The sequence below is a fragment of the Corvus brachyrhynchos genome, unplaced genomic scaffold (assembly GCF_000691975.1).
Source record: "Corvus brachyrhynchos isolate BGI_N302 unplaced genomic scaffold, ASM69197v1 scaffold167, whole genome shotgun sequence".
Taxonomy (NCBI): domain Eukaryota; kingdom Metazoa; phylum Chordata; class Aves; order Passeriformes; family Corvidae; genus Corvus; species Corvus brachyrhynchos.
Genome location: NW_008239547.1, coordinates 4,920,212 through 4,930,305, shown reverse-complemented (window position 1 = coordinate 4,930,305; position 10,094 = coordinate 4,920,212).

The window sequence follows — 10,094 nt, the reverse complement described above, 5'->3', positions numbered from 1 at the left end:
AAATGAAACTTCATGTGTGCCACTGGTGTTTTGATCACAGGATAATTTTGTAACACAGTGGAAAGCCTGAGACTCAAAGAAAAATTCCAAAGGTGAATGAATGATAAAATGATTGAAAAAAAAAAAAGAACTTTACATAAGAAAGAAAATATAAACCCCACAACAGTATCTTATATAAAATAGCAGCAAGAAATTCTATGACAGTTTCCCTGGGAGGGCAAAATCCAGTTGTATAAAACTGTTTTGCTGTTTATTAGATAATTATTTCTCTGTCCAGTGCAATACCAGGCCATGTTTGATAACTGACACAGACTGAGAGCTGTGAAGATGAGAGGGTTTAAATTTCTGAAATAAAAATCAAACCAAATTCTTTAGTTATTCAGAGCCATTGAACTAGAACATCATAGTACAGAATATTACATTCTGTCACAATTCATCTACCTTTTAGGCAAATTTATTGTTCTGGTTATAAAAAAACCCCAACAGTCCTCTACTTGTCATATTTGATCATACACTGTATTCTTTAATGCCAAGTGCGTTGCTGTAATTTGCCATCATCCCTGAAGATGTTCTTGAAAATGGGATGTTTCATCTCAGTGGTCATACCCTGCTGACATTTTTAAAATAAATAAATTATCAGTTCTGTAGTACTGTTGCCAAGGTTTAAGAGGAATTTACATAGAACGCTGTGCTTCTGTGAGAATTGTGAAATCTTAATCTTCCAGTAAGCGACAAAACTATTATTAACATATCTCTAGGTAATGTTGTTTGGTGTTAATACTCAGTGGAATATACTTTTCATTAAAATATGAAAGCAGTCCTAATATGCTTTACTCTCAGACTTACTAGCTATGTTGTTTCTTGGAATAACTGCAATATAGAAATTAATCTAGTCTTACTCAAATGACTTTTGTGTCATGTACAAACTCTGGATTCTTTCATGAGTGGCAAGATGAATTGAGACAGGAGGCAAGGCCAATAAAAATGCCTATTGAAGCCAGAGGTTTCAAAGCAATGAGGTGATTCCCAGCGATGTGCAACGCAGCTCCTCAGCTCTCTATGGCACATCTCACCTGATTCGTGCTGGTGAATGCTCAGCTCAGCCTCATCACAGGAGTGAGCTCTGAGAGTGTAAATATGCAGCTCAAGCTGGCCCTTGGACTTGGCAGGGTGATCCCCACTGTGAGAAGAGCAGGCACCCTGTTTGTCAGAGTATGAACACACAGTCTGAGGCTGGGTCCCTGAAGATCCCTCTGCCAGATGGCCAAGCAGAAAGACTGAGCAGGTTGTTGTAGCCATCCAGGTATCTTCCAGAAAATTAAAATCCCTCCCCCATGTATCCACAAAAAGAAATTTAAACAGCCTCATATTAAAAAATACATTAAATATTAAATGATTGTAAATATGAAATGTTTGCAGCAAAAGTAGCTACAGAAATAATAATAATTTTAAAAAATCAAAAAAAGAAAATAGAAGTTTTTTTCCTAGTGAAGTCTGACTTCAACGGATTGAGTGAATTCACCAGGAAGTAAAAAATATTTTTATTATCATGTGGATAGGGAAAGGATAAATTACATCTGCCACTTAAAGTTTGGAAAAGTTTTTTCCCAGATGATCAGTGCAAAACTGGTGTGTGTGAATTCAGCCTAGTGAAAATTAACAAATGACAGTAAATGGTTAATTTTCACCTGGGAAAAATGTAACTGTTGGGCTAAATCAAAATACTATTCTAGTAAAGCAGGTGATTAAAAGTGTATTAACAGGTGAATAAAAAGTGTATATAATTGGAGAGACGGCAAAAAAGTAAAAGGCAGGCAGGGTGTAAATGGGATTGCAAGAAGCTTGAAACATCTTAGACAGTTCATGAGCAGCCCTGCAGAGGAAGAAAGTTGTTTCCAATAAACAGAAGGCTGAGCAGTGTTAACAATGAACTTATTGCTTGCCTCTCAGCACACCATAACCAGTCAGAAAATAAAACCAGGAGTGAGGGAGAAGCTGGTGAAATCCTTGGAGGAAGAGTAAATTTACACGGAAATGTGGTTTTGAAAGCCCTGAAATTATTTGTGAGTTCAACTTGAGGCACTTAAATAGTTTCACTTCATTTCTTTCCTTTTTTTTTTTGGCAAGAAGGTAGGGAGAAGGAAGAAAGGAAGAAGCCAGAAGGGGAGGTGTCATTTCATCCTCCTTCATCTTCTACTCACCTTGTCCTTTGTCTGGGCCATGGGAGACCCAGCTGTAAATTCCTTTCCCTTCTGAAAGGACCAGACCTTGAAGAAATGTCCAGAGAGGTGCCCATAAAGTTTTCATCTTAGTCTTTGGGAAGAAGATCACTATTCTCAGATGTTGATCAATACCTTACCAAAACTAACCTAAAAGAAAAATTAAATATTTGACAAAATTCTTCCTTTTTCCTTGTTTTTCCTCCACTGCTCTGTGCAAACACTTCCAGCTTTTCTTTTTAAATCTCACAGCCTACAGCATGCAGTAATAGCTCATTCATTATTCAAGTAAATGTTTCTGTAACTGCGTTAATAATAGTCCTCATAGCTAAGTACAGTAGTCTAGCTGGTAGAGTTAAAGTTCCCACAGAGCTTTTGTTTTCCTCAGTTTGCAATAATATTCCCAATAAAGTCATTCATGGAAATGACTGTGTCACAGCAGCTTATGCGTAACACCCAGTGAATTATTATAACAAGATTTGTTAAAACTGTGGAGGAGGTTTGTAGTAAGATAGTTATCTGAAAATGATCTTTAGAAAAAAAAATGTTGAAAGCTCTCAATTCAAGGTATGCTGCTTTCTCGACTGCAGTCAATTCCAAGAGCTGCTGAGGTTACTGTAACATCTGAAGGTAGCTTGTGATTAGAAGCTTAGAGAATTTTCCCTCATATAACACAGAAACTGAGGCATCAACACAGGCAGAAGTGCTCAATATGGAGCGCACATTTAAAAATGGAGCTAAGGATAAATTTTGAATAAAATACTTCAGTGTGTAGAAAAATGAGAAAATAATTAGACTAATAAAGCACAAGAATCTTTATTATTTGGTAAGAACATACTGGCATGACATACATAAAAGTAAATTACGCTTCTTCTAAACTCAGAGTCCTGTGAGTTAAAAAAATCCCAGTACATTAAAGCAAGATGATGGATATAATTTATTTAGAGTGTTGAAAAGCTTCCGATAGGATTCTGCCTGTGAGAATATGAAAGAAGTCTGGTAACAAGAAGGTGAGGTAAAATCTTGTCCTGGATTAACAACTGCTGAAGAGACAAGCTGGCAGTGGAAATAAATATCTGAAGCCTGAGGCTGGAAAATATTAAGAGCAAAGCACCCTAAGGATGTCTATAAGGACTATTTTTTATCTGTCCATATGCAGGTGACTATGTTGTACATACACTACACTAATTTCCTTCAATTTCTATGAGGATCTCTTTACAACAGCAGAAGACGAATATGGGCTTTGAGATAAGGAATGTACCCATTAGGTTTTTTATAGATTTTTTATGTCTTAAGACATAGTCTTAAGACTATGATCATAGTTTCAGTGGATTTGCTAAGTACTGCATTTTCCAATAACACTAAGAATTTGATGAACAGTGAAATGTCAAAATATGCAGCTGATAAAAGCTTGATCAGAAAGGAAAAGCTGCAAAGGATTGTTTGAAACACCAGACAACTCTAATACCACCAGTGGTTGTCCTAACATGATGGCAGATGAACTTGAACTAAAAGGTAATGCATTTGAAAGAAATAATTTAAACTACTCTGACACACTGATGGCTTCAGAATTAACCGTAATGTCTGGGGAAAAGACCTGAGCACTATTGTGAACAGCTCAGTGAAGATACTAAGCAGCAGAAGGAAAAAATGTGCCTGAGATGCTGCAGAGAGGGGATGCATTAAGAAGAGAATAAGAATGTACCTACCCTGGTGCGCAGATGTGGCTGCAGGTGTAGCCACATGTGCACTCAGAGGGGTGGCTCATCAGCCTCATTACTGTGTGTGACTTCAGATGCCACATGTACAATGTGAACCTGGTAAAAGGACCTGTGAATAATTCATGGTTCCCATGTGAGTAGAAGGGCTGAGGATGATGAAGTTGGTCACTTGTGTCTAGGAGCCAGCCAGTCCTTCTGGCAATGTACCAAAAGTTGGGAGAATGGAAAGATTTGGGTTGGCATAAGGGGAGTCTCAGCTGCTCCTTTTCAGGATATTTCCAAGTAATTCTGCCAGGATTTGCCCCTCTGTAATTTTTCAACCAGGATCATGACCTATCTTGCCTCTCATACTATTAATTATTGTCATACTTATAGCCTGGGTGCATAAACCCACATAGAAAACTGAAACAGTGCTTGTCAGGACTCATGAAGGAACCATGAAAGGAAGGGCTGGGGGATGAAACTGCAGAAGAGCAGTGACAGTGAGCAATGGGGAGTGGAGAGGAGGCAGGAGATGGCAGAACCCGATGGGACCCCCCATCCAGTCTGGACAAACCCTCAGAGAGCCTCTCTTCGGCAAAGTTTTTCTCTGCCTCCTGGTTTGCGGGGCACCAACATCCCTGACACATTGTTTTACACCTAGTTCCCATTTAAGATAAATAGAGGAAGCTTGTAACCCTGGCTGAGTTGCAGTTTCCCTGGCTTTGACACAAGATAACCCCTGAAAAATGCAAACTGAAGTATGGTTATCTTTGCTACCAGAAGGGCTAAACACTTCATTAGGTTTTTAAATGAAAGCTTAGTTTCTGGCGAACGCAGTCAAATCTGCAGGAAGGACCTAATTCCTCCCACATTTTCATGAGCGTAGAGGATCAACAGCTTTGCCAGTCAGATGCTCTTGTTCTGCCTGTCCCAGAAAACAAGCAAAAGGGGAAGCTTGCAATTTACAAGATGACACTTTTAAAGCTGACAAAGAGAACCATGAATAAGTAGGGTAGAGTAAACCTGTAGAATTCACTGAAGAAAGTTTTTAATGTATTCTGCAGGATTAGAAAAGCACCAGTCTTTTATAAAGGTAATGTTTGCACTGTACTAGTTACAGTGGTTGCAAATGATGTTAAGAGCCAAAATGTTTTCCCTAGCCTGACTTAGTGGATTGAAGTCAGAGGGGCAGTAGGAGGTATTCTCTGCTCTATAACCCTCCTCATTTATCATGAACCTCATCCCAGTGTTGTTTGTTGTGTCCTTTCTCACTGGTGGTAATACTGTGTCAAAATCAAAAACTTTCCTTGAAAGAAAGAAGTGATTTTTCTTCATACTGCAAAAACAAAATTGAAAATCTGACTCCCAAAGTTTCAAAAAAGCAAAAAGAAAAAAACCCAATGAAATCTGCACTTTTTTTTTTTTGATAGATCATGATATGTGAGTGGCTGGTGTCAGCAGTACTGAGAATGGCTTCTGGAGCTGATGGGACCTGCAAGGAGTGTTCCAAGAGGCATGAGGAGGCACGAGCAGCCACTGACACCAAGGAGGGACTGAGGAAACAGAGAGAAGGGTAGGAAAGAGAAAGAAGATTTACATTTCCCTGCTCTAAAATTCTCTGAAGAAGGCAGTGAAAAGCCTCTGAAAGAAGCTCAAATAACCTAGCAAATGAAAATGGAGGCTGGATTCCAAAGGACTGCTGAGAATGAAGCTCAATAGCACTAAGGAGGATGGCTCAGTCCTGTAGTAGATCAGGTGAAGGCTTCACCATGCTGGATCATTTCATGTTTTGCCTGCGTGTTCACTTGGACGGCATGGAGTCCTGATTTAGTGGGACAGCTAAAATATCCAAACAGCAAGAAGAAAGTAGTCATTGGCCAAGTAATCATTCTAAAAACATTCATTGACAAAAACAGTCTTTTGTAAATGTGATAAGCTCTTCTCTTCCAGAATTGCCACATAGGAACCAGCAATACATGTTTTCTCATTACTGATGAAAGTGACATGAATGCTGCAGACAGCGCATTAGATTAGTGAGACACATATTCCCATGGATCATCGACAAGACTATCTGAGACCTCTGAAACCTGAAATGTCGTAACTCAGGAGCTGGATGTATCCTTTTCTCTTAAAGCAAGTGAGAGCAAAGGAGGAAACGCTTTCTCCTTTAAGTTCTTCAGCAAAAGAAGCTCATAAGGAATTGACATAGGACCCCACTTCGAAGCATAACTCAAATAAAACCTCGTAATTGAAGCTGAGTTAATGGGCAATGCCATGCTGGCTTTCATAATACAAACCATGCACCTGTCTCTATAATGCCATACCCCATGAGAAGATCCAGTGGTGGAGTCTGATAATGAGCCAACATCACACAGCCACATTGCTGCTGGATGTACTGCACAAGGTGTCAGCATCCTGCCAAACTTATTCCCTGAATAGGCATGGCTGATGTTTCCAGAAGCTGTAAGACATCTAGGAGAGTCGCCAACAGGGAGCAAAACCAATGCTGCCAGTAGTAGGATGGGATAGTGCCAAATTAGTACAGAAGTTCCTGTATGTGCCAAATAGCTTTCTAATTACATTGCGATCAGCAAGACAAAACTGTGTCTCTTTAAAAACATATGTCTGTATTCACAGTGGGTCTTCAATGCAGAAGGGGAATTTAGATGCAAAATGGCAGATGGGAAAGGCTTGTTTGTTTTCAGATGTTTCTGTGCTTCCAGGACCCCAGGATCCATAGGACTGACCCCTTCCCTCCAAAGAAAGCAAAGAAGAGGACAAAGAAGAGGTGGGATCTAGCCGATTAGAAAGTGGTGGGACTATATAATGTATGGCAACACATTGACATAGGTAACTCTGGCAAGTACCTTCCCACTAAACACCAAACAAAACCCATTGGGGTTCTGTTTGGCTGCTTTTGGTTCGATAGCACATGTTCCAAACATAGCACCAGACCACCAGCCCCAGCTTGTTTTGTGGTTTTGATTTCAATGTCATTTTCTTTTCAAATGAATATAGGACATATTTCTAAGAGTTGGTTGCAGAAGGCCAAACTTAAATAAGCTGGTCCAAATTACAAGGATGTATCTGATACTCATTAAAAAGAGGATGCAATGGCTTTTGGAACAGATAGTGGATAGGAGTACATCATGGGGGATTTTACGAAGAATGAAAGGTGAATCATGTTGCTGTAGAAATAATGATTTAAATATGTGGTAGGTAAAATTTCATCTGTATCCTTTGCACTCTTTCAGACTTTCTTTGAGCTCCTCTAATGGGTAATGAGGCCGCCATGCAGCAGAGTGATGAGCGGGTTGACATGTACATGGGCTTAATCATCTGCCTCTTCCCCAGGCCATTACCCTCGGGGGCCAAGTACATTTTGTATCCAGAAAAAAAAATTAAAAGAGGAGAACAAGTGAAAATGTTGACTACTCTGTTGGTTTGATGGGTGGCTATAGTGCTTTTAGCACACAGTGAGCTCTGGTGTAGATCTGTGCTACAGTAGCTACACTAGCTCCCTTTCCAGACTCCCAGAAGTCACACTATGGCAGAACACTTTTCTCCAGTTTCAGTACCTTTCATGTGTAGGTTTTATGTGTAGCTGCTCCTGCCCCACACACCTCCAAAACATGGGTTTTGGGGCAGTATTCAACAGCTGGGTTACAGCACAAGGGCAGCCCCTGAGATGATCACACAGGTTCCCTCTGTGAATATGAGTATTTTGAGAATCAACAGTACCTAACCAGGCTGGAGCTTCAGTATTTTCCCGCTTCTTCACATGCCCTTGGTTGAAGTGGCCTGATCCCTGTTAGCATGTGAAATAACCACATGGCTGGGATAAATCAGTAACAGTGTATGCAGAAATAAAACTAATAAATGTATTCAGAACGGCATTTTCTGTTTCTGAGTACACTGGGTTTGTGCAGGACTGCTTGGATATAGATATCATTTACCATACCCAAAAGAACATTTCTCCAGTTACCAGTGTGCTCATCATTCTGTGAGGCATCTATGCAGACTCAGCACCTTGCAGCAGGTCCATGCATACAAAATAGCAGATGTTTTGTTTTGTTTTGTTATTTTATTTACATTTTGTGGGTTTGGGCAAATTTTATCCATATCAGTTTGTATGAATCTACCTGCAGCACAAATTTCTGGGTCCTCCATAGCTAGTGTGGGCTAATTCAGCAGGCTACCACTCCCCAGGCCCTACATGTAGTGCTCTGACAACCTGTTTTCTTTGAGATTTCAGGCATTCCAATATTGCGGACCATTAATTGTAGAAATCTCCTGGCTTCTGTTTGAGGAATAAAAACAATTTACTTCAACAGGAGGTAGTCCCTTATGAGATACATCCAGCTGGCCACAGCGGGGATCAGCCTCGTCGTCTTTATGAGCAGGATATGTTCACATGCCAAAGTCAGCAGAAACAACATAGATGACACATCCACACTCTGAAGGTTTGTATTCCCAATAAACCCAAGCAGAAATAAGACAGGATGAGGAGCCAGATCCAAATCAAGCATTTAATTCAAACATTTACATGCCTGAGATCAAACTCTTGGATTATGGATTAAATCCCTAAAACATTTAGGAAGGCAGGAGCTGCCTGTGAGTTGTGTTTTAGATATGTCTGGGGACGCTTTGTGACATCTGTTGTACAAGCTTGCGTTTGTAAAACTCACATGCAAAACAGTGGGTTTAGACCAAACTGCTGATGTCTGAAATTTTCACTCTGCTTGATATGAGACATTGCCAAATCTCCAGCAGTATCTGTGTCTGGGACTTTTTTACCTCTCATCCCACACACCTTGAGCTGATTTTTACTTGGACAACTTCTTGCTATTTATACTTTGGGAGCCATATATCAAGGAGAAATCTGCTCGGAGGGAGAGGACAGGGATTCTGTCTGTTCTCTGATCCTTAATGTAATTTTCAGCTTGAGGTGATTTAAGTTTTTCTGTTCAAAAAATCTGACATCAGTCATGCACTCTCAGCCAAGTGAGGTTACTCAGGGTTTATAGCATTCTGTTGTGTGACCACTGAATTTGGAGTACTTTTGTTAGGATGATGTTTACTGTTGTGATTTAGGGACACTTGTCTCACCCCTTTTCTTCTAATTTTGTGTCCCCACATCCCTGCATGGAAAGTAGTAGAACAATGAAGCTCAACAGCACTTTTCACCAGACCCTGCTGGTGAAACCGCCCCAGGCCCCCAAGCCACCTTCTCTATATTCTCTTGGGTATTTTTGAACAGCAATGTGCTCCTCACAGGTAATTTCAGAATTTCTATTGGAGTTTCTCGTAGCCTTGTGGAATGAAACCTGAAGTCCTGACTAAAGAAAGCCTCATAAGGCTCGTGCCTACCTGGTGTTGGGCATGTCCCAACCTTTCCTCTGGCCCCACACAGCTCTAGAGTGACAGCTCTGATGGTACTGCATAGTGCTGGGAGAGAGAGCTCCTTTCAGTGGCACGTGGAGGATACAAAGATATCTCCAGATCATGGCTAGGGGCACTTTCTCCTGGTTTGAGCTAAATGCTAACTGGACTGGACTTCCTCTCTTACCACACTGTTGGGTTTAAGGACAAGCCAGTGTCAGCAGCTGTCCATCACTGAGAGACAGAAAAAGCCAGAATAGGCCCTAAAATGGACCTCTGTGCAGATCTGGCGTTTCAGCTCTGAATTCAGTGGAGAACAATTGAGAGCTTCTACATGTTCAGTGGATACAGCATGAAAGAAAGTATCCTAGCACAGGGAACTTTGTGCATTCATCTTTTTTCAAAACTGACTAAAAGGGATTGATATCTTTTGCAGCAGTTTTCCAGCTTTGGGAAATCTTGTGTGATATAATATTCCAGAGGGAAGAAGATATTACACTGTTATTGTTGGGGTCTGGGGTAAGGCTGTTTGTGCCAGTTGTGCAAGATACGTCCACGCTGTGCTGCCACAGACAGCTCGCTTGCCACACAAAATCTCGAAAACAAAGGGACTTGAGGTTAGGAGTGGGGAGCTCCATGAAAACCATAAGTTATGTTGCTTGAAAATAAAGACTGATGATTAAATGTACTATTTTATACATTTTTCACAGGTTGAGTGCCTCTCTTTTCTGTGCTTGCTGTTTTTTAACCTTCCTTGCACACAGCATCACAAATATATGTTAACACTCTT